Source organism: Pteropus alecto, unplaced genomic scaffold, assembly GCF_000325575.1.
Source record: "Pteropus alecto unplaced genomic scaffold, ASM32557v1 scaffold118, whole genome shotgun sequence".
In the NCBI taxonomy this organism is placed as follows: Eukaryota; Metazoa; Chordata; class Mammalia; order Chiroptera; family Pteropodidae; genus Pteropus; species Pteropus alecto.
The window spans coordinates 2,186,656-2,197,975 of record NW_006440654.1 but is presented as its reverse complement, the minus strand read 5'-3'; the positions used below and the strand labels follow the sequence as shown (position 1 = coordinate 2,197,975).

The 11,320-nt window shown below is 59.9% G+C and overlaps 1 long non-coding RNA gene across 1 annotated transcript; it reads left to right on the top strand.

The window, feature by feature from the left end:
* Positions 1–21: 21 nt before the first annotated feature.
* LOC107196101 lies at positions 22–5,612 on the top strand. Its single transcript, XR_003048148.1, has 3 exons — positions 22–3,979; positions 4,171–4,558; positions 5,434–5,612. It is a non-coding gene; the product is annotated as an uncharacterized LOC107196101 (long non-coding RNA).
* The last annotated feature ends 5,708 nt before the right edge of the window (positions 5,613–11,320 follow it).

The following is an 11,320-nucleotide window of genomic DNA, read 5'->3' as shown; positions in this document are numbered from 1 at the left end:
GGAAGGAGGAGGAGGCCGGGCTGGGGGAGACGAGGACGAGGTCGGGGACGACGAGGGGACGAGGGGGGAGCGCGCGATCGGGGAAGGGCCTGGGCTGGGGTCGCGCCGCGCGCCGGGGCGCGTCCGGATGCTCAGGCCCGGGAGGAGGCGGCTTCCTTCGTCGCAGGTCTTAGGGTCCGGGCGCAGTCGCCGCCTGCGTGGAGCTCAGTAGCGCCTCCTTGGCGGGTCTAAGGACAGGCGGGGTCCTCCCGCGGCTTAGAAATGCTGTCTGGGCGGTCGTGCGGGGGTAGTGGGAGGCCACAGGCCTAACCGGCCTCGCCCTGGGGGTGGGCGCTCGGGGGCCCACGCCAAGCTAGATGCGGCAACTACAGGAAGCGTGCCTTTGGGCATCAGGTCGCCTCTCGGATCCCCTGTCCCTCCCTCAGCTGGGCTGGCCCTGCTGTCCTCTCGGAATTAAGCTTGAGGGGGGGGCAGGTACCCACGGGAGATGTGGGCCCTGAAGAACCCAGCATAGAAATAGCCGCCATGGCCTCTGCTTATAGGCGAGTCCCGAGGACCAGGCGGGGAGGCAGGTGTGGCATGCTCACTCTTCAGGGGGACAGACAGGCACGGGGGATTCAGCAGTAAGGGATGGAGCCAACATTTGAACCAGGCAGTCTAGGTCCAGGGGTTCCGCTGTGCATGCACATCCGGGCTGAGGACAGATTTCCCCTAAGAAGGCATGTCTTGGTCACAGATGGCAGAGGTGTGGCTCAGAAGCCCGCCAGGGTTCAGCCCTTTGCTGCCCATTGGAGTACTGTATGTGTCTCTGCCTGGGCTGTGAGCTGCAGAGAGCAGCTAGGGGTCCCACAGCCCCACAGCCCCTGGCCCAGGTGCTCATGGCCAGCTTGCAAGGGGAGGCGGGGGGGATGCTGGAGTGTGAGCTGCCTAGGGAACCACTAGGGCCCAGGGGGCCTGCAGGCAGGGAAGGCTGGCTGGAGGAGGAGGTCTTCCTCTTAGGGCCCTGGGAGAAAGCTGCGGGGAGAGGGCAGACCACTGAGCCTTTCCCTCCTGAGCAGGCCCAAAGAGAGGGAGCTGCTGTTCTGAGCCCTTTGCAGAGACATCACCCCTGTGCCCCAGATTCTCTTCATCACCCCGCCCAGCTCGACCTGGGAGCCTTCCCTGGCCACCCAGCTAAATGGACGACCAGCCTGCCCTCAGAGCAGGCCCGCCCCTCTCAGCTCCAGGAGGCCATGACATGTCCCGGTGTAGAACTGGTGCTGGAAACGGTCTCTGCACGTAGTAAGCATCGCGATCTTTGCCTCTGTCTCAGATTTATCAATGAAGAAGCTGTGCTCAGGTTGAGTAAAGTGCCTAAAGGCACAGGGCTCGGAAGTGACAGAGGTCTGACTCCAAGGGCCCAAGCTGCCTGCCTCCCGTCCTTCCTCCCGGCCCAGCCCAGCTTCTCCTTGGCTTCTCCCTACAGACGGGGGGAGGGCGAGTCCACGTCCTCGCCTGTGCCTCGCATTGGGCAGCCACAGGTACAGGTCTGATCCTGCCCGCCCTGCTTCACTCCTCCCTGGGAGCCCGGCCCGCTTCAGGCGGGGCGCGCGGAGCCGGGAGCGCGCGGAGCCGGGAGCGCGAGGGCGGGGGGTGGGCTGGGAGTCCGAGCCCCGCCCCCGGCAAGCGTACCTGCTCTCGCCGCCCCGCCCCCTCCCTCGCTCCCTCCCGGGGCGGCTGCTCGAAGGCGCAGAAATGTGGATGTGGAACTTCTCTGCGAGCCTTGCGCCAGCGCCACGCGGGGGCTGGTGGCGGCTCTGCTGCGTGGGAAGAAGGAGGAAGGACACGGCCCGCGGGCGGGGTCTGGGGAGCACCGGCCTTCCTGCCCAGGCCTCTTCCCCTGGGCTGGGCCCCTCCTGCCCCTGCTGGCCTGTTCATTTAGAGACCCTTTCCTGCCATACATCAGCTCGCAAAGCCCTGTAGCCTGGGTGGGGGCCCAGAGCGGACTCAGACCGGCCAGGCCCTCAAGGAGCTCTGTGGGGGTGACAGCGCCACCAACTGCAGGACACCCGGGAAGCCCTGGGGCAGGACCACCCCCTTGCCGTCCCTTTTTCACTCAGCGACTCGAAGCGCATGGGCCAGGCCCGGGGGCTCTCAGTGGCCATTACTGGCTGGACTGTGTCCCCTTAAGATTCACAGGTTGAAGCCCTAACCCCCAGGACCTCAGAATGGGACTGTATTTGGAGACGGGGCCTTCTAAGAGGTGATTAAGGTAAAATGAGGTCATGTGGGTGGGCCCTAATCCAGTTCCACTGGTGCCCTTGTAAGAGGAAATTTGGACATGCAGTGACAAGGGGCACTCAAAGAGGCAGCGAGAAGTTGGTGATCCGCAAGCCGAGGAGAGAGGCCTCGGAAAAAACCAAGTCTGCCAGCACCTTGACCTTGGCCTTTCAGCCTCTGTGAACTGGAGCCCCGGGGAAACAATTTTCTGATATTTAAGCCACTCAGTCAGTGGTATTTTGCAATCCTAGCAAAGTGACATAGTGGCCTTCCACGCTGGGGGGCCTGTAGTTCTGTGCTCCGTAAGGAGGGGGCCTGGCCTGTACAAGATCCCACGCTCCTGCCCAGGGGGAGGAAGAAATGAAGTGAAGGCCAAGTCTTCAGAACACGTGCTTCGGTCACCCGAGCTGATGGGGACAGGGTTGGGTGGGCGTCAGGCCCGACGTGAGACTGAGCACAGCACGGGAAGGAAGGAGGCAGCTTTGCCCTCCAGCAGCTGCCGGGCTCTGCTGTGTGCCCGGAGCTGGCTGCGAAGGCCTCTGACAGAGCATCCAACACAAGCCTTCGAAAGGCTGCGGCGACCCAGCTCTCCTGATGACCTCCAGGCCACCTCGCTCACCTCCGCCCTGCTGGGTACACCTTTCCTGTGCTGGGCCCTGGCCACGTGCCCTTCCCCCGTGTCTACCTGGGAAACTCCTGCTCAGCTTCTCCGTCACCCCAATCCCCTCCCTCCATGTCCCCGGGTCCCTGGCAGCTCGCTCCCTGGGGCTTCCAGCAGGGCTGCCACACATGGCCTCAGTCCCACCTGCGGTCTGCAGGGCACTGCTGGTGCCTCAACCTGTCCCTGGTCTGCTGTGCGCACAGCCGGCCCCAGCCCTCCACAGGGGCTGGGTGTGCCCTGGCTGCCTGCTTGGCCAGAAAGCGTGGGCTCAGCCCAGCAGCCAGGCCCCCCGACAGGCCCCTGTCCAGTCTGCAGCCTTGGGCTGCGGCCCGAGTCTGGGCAGCTCGTCTAAGCCGGACGTCCTCCCCAGCAGTGGCCAACGCTTGCTGCCCTGCGCTGTGCCTGCCAGGCTCCCTCACACGTGGGCTGCCTGGCCCCTGATGTCTTGTCTAGGCACATGGCACTGCCACCCAACACCTACAAGTGTCCCGCTCACTGGGCACCCATGCCAGAGGCCCAGCGGCCCCTCCCGCACAGAGAGCCCTGGCACCAGCAGCACCTTCTAGCATCAACCCTTGCATGGCCTCTGACCTACTTTCCCTCTGTCCTGGGAGCCCCTGGCCTTGTTTATGGTGACAGCTGCCTCGCGTCTTCCCAGTCAGCCACACGACTTGACAGCAGGACGCTGCGGGTGGGGCGGGAGGGCACCACACACTGGCCAGCAGCAATGCCGCCCTCTGCCCTCCGCTCTGGAGGAGGAGATGTCCACCTGCCGCCCGTCGGGGCTGCTGAGCAGAAGCGGGAAGATCAGCTGTCCCAGGAGTCTTGTCGGAAGCCCTTTGTCTCCCAGTGCGTTTCGTCAGTTACCCATCTAACAGGCCTGGATGAAGTCATGACCACGGCTTCCTGCTAGAGGCGTTTTGCAGATTATACGCGAGATGTCAAGTTCTCTGGACCTGGATTGTCTGGGAAAGTCCCCTGTCACCTTCAGCAGGGCAATGGCAGCCTGGCAAGCAAATGACCCACATGGGGACAGCATCCGCTCAGCCCTGTCACCATGTAAACCAGCTTCGGGGGGAGGCCTGGGATGTCGGGGCATCCGAGAAAGGGCGTAAGGGGTTTTTGTTTCCCTTTCTATTTGGCTGTTTGAGGATTTCTTGGCCATTTTTACATCCAAAAGAGATCTTAGCGTCCCCGGTTGCTGGTGTGAGGTCCGTCTGTGAACATGACGTATGTCTGTTTTGTCTCAGATCAAGCAGGCTCGAACCCCGCTCTAGCAGCAGACTGGCCCCTGAGCCTCAAGTCCCTCGTCTGTGAAACGGGGACAATCAGCTTTGCCGCCAAAGAATGCTGTGAACTGGGTCCCACCTGACAGCAGAGATCAATCGACACGGGGCATGGCGGCCCCAAACCCCGTTTCCCGGCTGAGGTCTGCAAATTGTGAGATGCCTTCTTCCACTGGGAGTGTAATCATGGCCTCAGGGCGCCCCGCACTTCCAGTGTCCCCCAGTTCCTCCAGACCTCGACTCGACGCCCTTTCCCAGCCCTGGGCCAGGCCGGACCCTCCACTAGGAGTACTCGGAGCCAAGGCCCTCGGTAAACCCCGTTTCTGGGCCCACCGGATCACCTGTGCCCACGGTGAGCCTCGTTCAGGAGTCCTTGTCCCGGGCTTGGGTCCCGGCCCTGTCCGGCCCTGGCACACAGGAGCGCTCCGTGAACACGAGTTGTGGGAATAGCTGCACCCGTGTTCTCCAGAGGCTGCCGCCCCCTCTGGCCTCGGTTTCCCCATCTGTAAAGGGGGTGGAGAGAACTGCTCCGGGTCCCCCGATTCCCGTCAGCAGCGCTCCAGGGTCCAAGTTCGAGTTCCGTCGCTTTCTGCCCCTGGTTCTCATCCTCTGTCTGCACAGCCCAGGAGGGAGCAGCTTCCAGCTCGTCCCTTATTTTCTTTGGAGTCCTCCCGCCCGTCCTCCTGCGGTGTCCTCTGGCCCCCGGTCACTGCCCAGCAGCCTTAGTGCAGCTCGTCTTCGTCTCCCAGGAGCGGGTGTCAGCCACTCTCCAAGAACAGCCCGCAGTTCACGCTGTTTCCGCTGATTTTTCTTCTTTTTTTGGTGGGTGCAGGGGGCGGATTTTGTGTTTGTTTTCAGACTCAGTCCTGTATCCTTGTTGATGTTACTGAACTTCTGGGTTGAACACAGCTTGTGTTTGTTTGTCCTCCACCTTTAAGTTCATTTTTGCCTCCACGGGGTGTTTTCTGCGTTCCCGTGGGCTCGTGTGAGGCAGGTTTTCTGCACCAGGCTCCGAACGCAGCCCCATCCCTCACCCTCCCGTCCCAGACTCACCTGCCTCCCGCCCCTGGTTAACGCAGTTACCTCCCCGCCCCGCTTTTAAAATAGAAAACCCGGGCTGCATCCAAACCCCTCCCTCCGCCCGGGGCTCTCCCCGGCTGCCTCCCTCCTCGCGGCTCCTGGCTGTGGTCAGCAGCCCAACCTGGGTCCTTGGTGTTTTCTGAACAGCCAGGCGTGACCTCACCGCCGGACACTTGAACGTGCCGCTTCCTCGAAACATTTCATCTGCGACCCCTATAGGCTGGATCTCCCTTCGCTCCCGTCTCCGCTCGAATGAGAGCGACTTTCCCACCCGCCCCCTCCCCTAATCGCTCTCCACCGCTCCCCCTTTTTATTTGGAAAGCATTTATCGCCACCCTGATGTCGCCGTGGGCGTTTCTGTGCTTGTTCGTTTAAGGCTCATTGATCACGCTGGAACGTGGCATGATCGACGGGCTTCACGCAGGACCCCCAGTGTTTCTGTGTCTGTAATATATACGTGTCCCCATGGTAACTGCGTTGTTTTACCAAGATTACGCAACAGGCCATCCCCCGACCCCCGACTCCGTCTCGCCCCAGCCCGCTTCGTTCCCACGGCCTTCAGGCTAATGGCTTCTTGCTAATGGCTTCTTGACACGTAGACATGTCAGTCATTACAGGAATCCTGCTCGTGGCTTGAGGTTTACAAACCAGACCCTCACCAGAAAACTGCCTCCCCCAGGAGGTAAGGGAAGTGAGTGTTGTTTATTAAAGATCTGCGAGGACCTGGTGACCGGACTCTCATCAGCTAGGGCCAATGGCCTGAGTACACTCTTCCGGGGACCCTGTTGGTGCCCGGACGTCCACGGTCATCCGTCGCCCTTGCTTCTCCCACTCCCCCTCCCCTTGAAATAAAAGAAGCCTGAACTCTGTACTTTCTTAAGATGGACCTGAGGATTAGGTCTCCCACCTTCCCCATCAGTAAAACTTTCCTTGCTCCAAACTCTGACGTTTTGAGTTTCGGCCTTTCGAAGCATCGGGCACATGGACTTTGGTCCCGTGTCAGTTACACAAAGGGTTTGCGGTAGATTAAAACACAGAGTTCAAAGGTATACTGCTTACAAAGGCTGCTCCGAGGACAAAGTCGAGGGAAGGGCGAGGCGGGGTGAATCCGCACCCTTTTCCCTCCCCGGCCTCCCCGGCCAAGGCCGCTGGTGGCCGCCTGCTCTGTGGCCTGAGACCCTGCAGGAAGGATGACAAGTCAGTGACACCTTTCTGGACCCTCCTAATTATTGCCTTCTCCACCATCATCACACCTGAGAGGTACTTCTGATGATGTCTCCGTCCCACCCTGGCCAGGCCCCCACGTGACCGGTGCTCCACCCGTGGGGTCCCAGGGGTCCTGTGGACTGAGCCTCAGGACCAGCCACCCCAGTTTCCTCCTCAGGCTCCCCTCCTCGACCCCACCCCAGGGTGTTAAGTCTACTGCACTTCCAGGGTTTTGCACTTGCAAGAGTCTGGCCTTATTTCTTGACAAGCCACGTGCCAGGTGTCAGAGGGGCCTGGGGGCAGAAAGACAGCTGAGCCTGGCGTTGTAGATTAGACCTGAGGGCCGCTGAGGGCTGCAGCTGCCGGAGCAAAAAGCGGGTGGGGAGGCTGCGAAGGGGGGTTAGAGGTGACAGATACAGGCTGGAAGGTCTGCGAGGCCAGGGGCCTTGTCATTTTTACGTTTGTGTTCTTTGTGCCATTACGGAGCCTGGCAAAGTATAGGTCGTCAATAAATAATTGCTGAATGAATGAATGAATGAATAAAAATGCCAGCACAGGAAAGTCAATGGGACAATTATAACCTGAGACGAAGTTGAGTTGAAATCAGGGGCCGCGCACAGAAACACTGACTGGGACAACGTTAGAGCGTGGCAGGGCCTGGGGCAGACCAGACAGTACCCGCTTGTCAGCAGGTGACAAAGCCTTTCGGCCCTAGTGTAGGATCATGGCCCCTTGTCAGACCGTTAGATCTTTCAAGAGAAGCCAGAAACCCTTGTGAGTTTTGAATTTTGGCAACTCATTCTAATCCAAAATATAGAACGCTCGGCAGGACAGCAAAGCCTGGACGCAGGCTCAAGGCGTCCAGAGCCCCGCCCGTCGGTGACGTCTGTCCTCAAACTCGGGGAGTTAGGCTAGATTTAAGGGGTAGTACAGATGTCCCAAACAGCACAGACTCAAATTTATAAAGGAGAAGTTTCTAGAAGTGCAAGGAGAACATAGTGGACATGAATAGTGGACATGAATCCACCACGCAGGTGGATTCAGCTGGGCCAGGAGCCAGAAACAGATCCCTGGTACCAGGCCCAGAAGCCCGGGCTCAAAGTCCAGGGCGCTGAGTTCACTGGGAAGCTGGAGCAGGCAGTTGCCACATAGAAGCCATTGTCCCAGGTGAGGGCGGGGTGGGGGAGAGTCTAGATTAAGCCTGGTGGGCGTGAAGGCATAGCTCATGATGGGTCGCCCTAGCTTTACCAGCAATAAAACTGACGATTTGATCTGTGTTTGACTTCTGTGCCTTGTCTCTGGCTTGGTTCTGAATGTCGGAGGGGTATTACTTACTAGCCCCCCACCCCAAGTCCCAATAGCTGCCTCTGTGTCCCCTTTGGGTACAACAACGAACCCCACCCTTTTCGGAGCCCGCTGTCCCCAGAGTAGATTTCTACTTTGGCACCTGAAAACCTAGGTCCATTCGCTTCTTTTCCTTCTCCTGAGTAAACTCATCCAGGGCAGACACCTCGTCCAACTGCCTATCCAACGGCACCCAGTGGATAAAGCTCCATGATTGATTGGTGACGTCCGCCCCTGGGAGGCACACGGATGGGCAGCTGTGTTGGGCCAGGTCCCCAGAAAGCTCCAGCCCCAGTGGTTGATGCCAAACTCTGTGGAAACACTTCCACAAAACCATGTCAATCACAGCGGGACCGCAGCCTGAAACAGCCACCGTATAAAGAATCGGGGGCAGACGATTATTAAGCTGATATCGACATTTCTCCAAAGCAAATTTACAAATGGCCAACAAGCTCCATTTACAAATGGTCATTAGTTGAAATGTAAATCAAAGCCACCACGAAATGCTGCTTCACACCCATGAGGACGCTATAATTTTTTGAATGGAAAATCACAAGCGATGGCGTGGATACGGAGAGATCGGGACCCTCACACGCGGCTGGTGGGAACGCGAAACGTGGCGTTCCCGTACCACCTGGCGATTGAACTGAAACAGGTACTGGTACTCATGTTCGGAGCAGCATTATTCACGATTGCCAAAAGGTGGGGACAACCCAAATGTTCATCAGTAGATGACGGATAAGCAGAATGTGGCGCACCGTATCACGGAATATTATTCTGCAGCCGTGCAAAGGAATGGCGTGCGAATACAACGCGGATGGATGTTGGAAACATGTTGCCAGGAGGAAGAAGCCAGACACAAAGACCGCAAAGTATACGATTCCACTGATGCGAAATGTCCAGAAAAGGCAAAGCCACAGGGACGGAAAGCAGAGCCGTGGCTGCCGGGGGCGGGGGGAGGGGCTGGGGGGTGACAGCTGATGCGCGTGGCCGGGGCGTTGGCAGCGCTCTGCTCCTAAACGGCAGTGAAGGTCTCACGACATCGCGAATGCACCGAATGTCGCTGGATCGTACGCTTTCAGTGATTAGGATGGTAAATTCCGTGTGATGTGTGTTCGACCGCAATTAACACTGCTTCCTGCTGTGGCCACCCACGCAGGCAATGAGGCTGCCCCAGAGTGGCCGTGACACCAGAGGTGGAGAAGGTGGTCAAGAGGCAGGCACGACGGGGGCGGTGACCGCCAGGATGTGGGCGGGGAGGTGCAGACGTTACTGTGACACGTGTTGACCTACCTCTCATCGTTGTATCGATTGGCCCCCGCCCCGCATCTGGGAGGGTGGGTGCCTGTCTCACGGACAGGAGCATATGGGAGGAGCAGATTGGACACGCCGAGTTTGAGGTGCCCATGGGGTGCCCACAGGGAGTTGTGTGTGTGGGTCTGGGCGGAGGTCATGTGCAGACCCCTCGGTGAGCAGACGGGAGTGGACCTACTCAGAACAAGAGAGATTGGACCGGGACCAGGGGCCCGTGTCCTCGTTACCTGGGTCAACCCTAGACTACCCCTAACGTGCCTGCCTCCTCACAGCAGGTGACCCTTCACACAGGAGGCTCCCTGCTGGGTGACTAGTTATATGGTCACCCACCAAGATTTCAGGGCAGGGCGGTGGGAGGCGAGCGGGGGTGACCAGCCAAGGGAGGGCGGGGAAGGGTGTCCTCATGGACCCCCAGCTGCACCTATGCCAGCTCTGGGTCTGTCCCTCCCTGTCTCAGCCACGAAGCTGTCTGGTTTATGGGTGCAAAAGCCAGGGTACCGATGGCAGAGCAAAGTGGCTGAGGGCTTGGGGTTCCGACCCCGACTCTGCCTGGAGGACTATGGACCTGGGACCAGGGTTTCTGCACCGGGTACTAATGACATCTAAGGGCATCCTCTGTAGTGGGGACTGTCCCGTGCTCTGTAAGATGTTCAGCAACTCCTCTGACTTCTACCCACCGGCGGCAGCCCCTGGTCGCGACTCAAACATGTCTCCAGATATTGTCAAATGCCCCGGGGGTCAAAATTGCCCCCACTGAGAACCACTGCCTCAGACAAAGCACCTGATTTCTCGCCACCTTGGCTTTGTCCTCTGTCCTTGCAGACTCAACTCTACCTCATGGGGTGGTGTGGGGCTCGGACATCGCGGATGCAGAGCCACCAGGGTATCCGCAATGGCTTGCTAGGTGTCAGGTGGTAGAACAGGAGCAGGTGCCAAGCGTCCAGCTCAGTGTGGCGTCGCAGTAGGTGCTCGAGCAGAGGGTGCCGCTTCTGCGATGGCCCGTGTCCTGGGCAGCAGTCGCAGATACCTGGGAGGTCCCGGCCTGGGGGCTTGGGGGGCCTGCCTGGCCCCACGGCTCAGACAGCGTGTTTTGAGGAGTGGGCTTCCATGACTACCAGGAGCACCCCAGCCTTCCTCCCCTTCAGGGCAGCCAGCAGCCAAGTCAGCCAGGAACTGCCCCCACAGAGCAGGCCCACCAGGATCTGTCCTTGGGGACCAACTCCTCCTGGCCTGCCTGGGACTTCTGGTTTTGGCACTGGAGGTCCCGTGCCTTGGCAAATATTTCTGTTTCAACTGGCAGTCAGTCACCCTAGGCTGCCCCAATCCAGGTTTCACAGCCTTCCCCAGGCCTGGAGCCTGGCAGCTGGGCCACTGGGCCGCCAAGCTCTCTAACTGGGCTCACCTCAGGTGACACCGGGTGGGTGATCTCATTTAGGCCTGGAGCAGAAATAGAACAGGCACCAACGAGCAGCACTGTGAGCCCGGGACTGGCATATCTGCCAGAGCCTCCCTCTGGACAGACTTTGAGGGTCACGGAAAATTCCACAGCAGTGTTCTTCCACTCGTGGGGGACGGGGCGTGTCACGAGGATGCCCACCCCAGCCCCTGCCCCGGCGTTGCCTCTTGCTGTCCACAGGCCAAGGGTGAAGGCATTTAAGACCAGGGGGGCACGGACCTCGGAGATCCTGACTCAGTGGGCTGGGGTGCTGACATTCAAGGGCGAGAATCTGCAGGTCCCAGGATCACCCTCGGAAGCTGATCCGGATACAGGTGGTCCTCCCACCACCTGGCGAGACACGGCGGGGTCCTGCCTCACCCCGTCCCATTCAGCGTTGGGGGTCCAGGCCCTGAACCCACTCTGTACCTGGGCCTGGGTTTCCCTGCTTACTGCCCGTCCCTGGAGGCGAACTGACAGTAGATGCCTGGACGAGACCTGGCCAGGGCCTGGCACCGTGTCACTGCAGCTGTGACCTAGTCTCTGACCCTCTGTCCACTTGGGCCCTGGGAGACACAGGCAGCTGTGTGGGGGTGGGGGAGCTCTGGCTGGGTGCCAAGAGGCCTCTTCTGGTCTGGGCGGCTCTGCCGGCCATCCTCGGCCCCTTGCCCTTGACAGTAACCATGGGGGCCGTGAGGGGCGAGGGGGCCTCTCAGGGTCTTTACCTGACGCCGG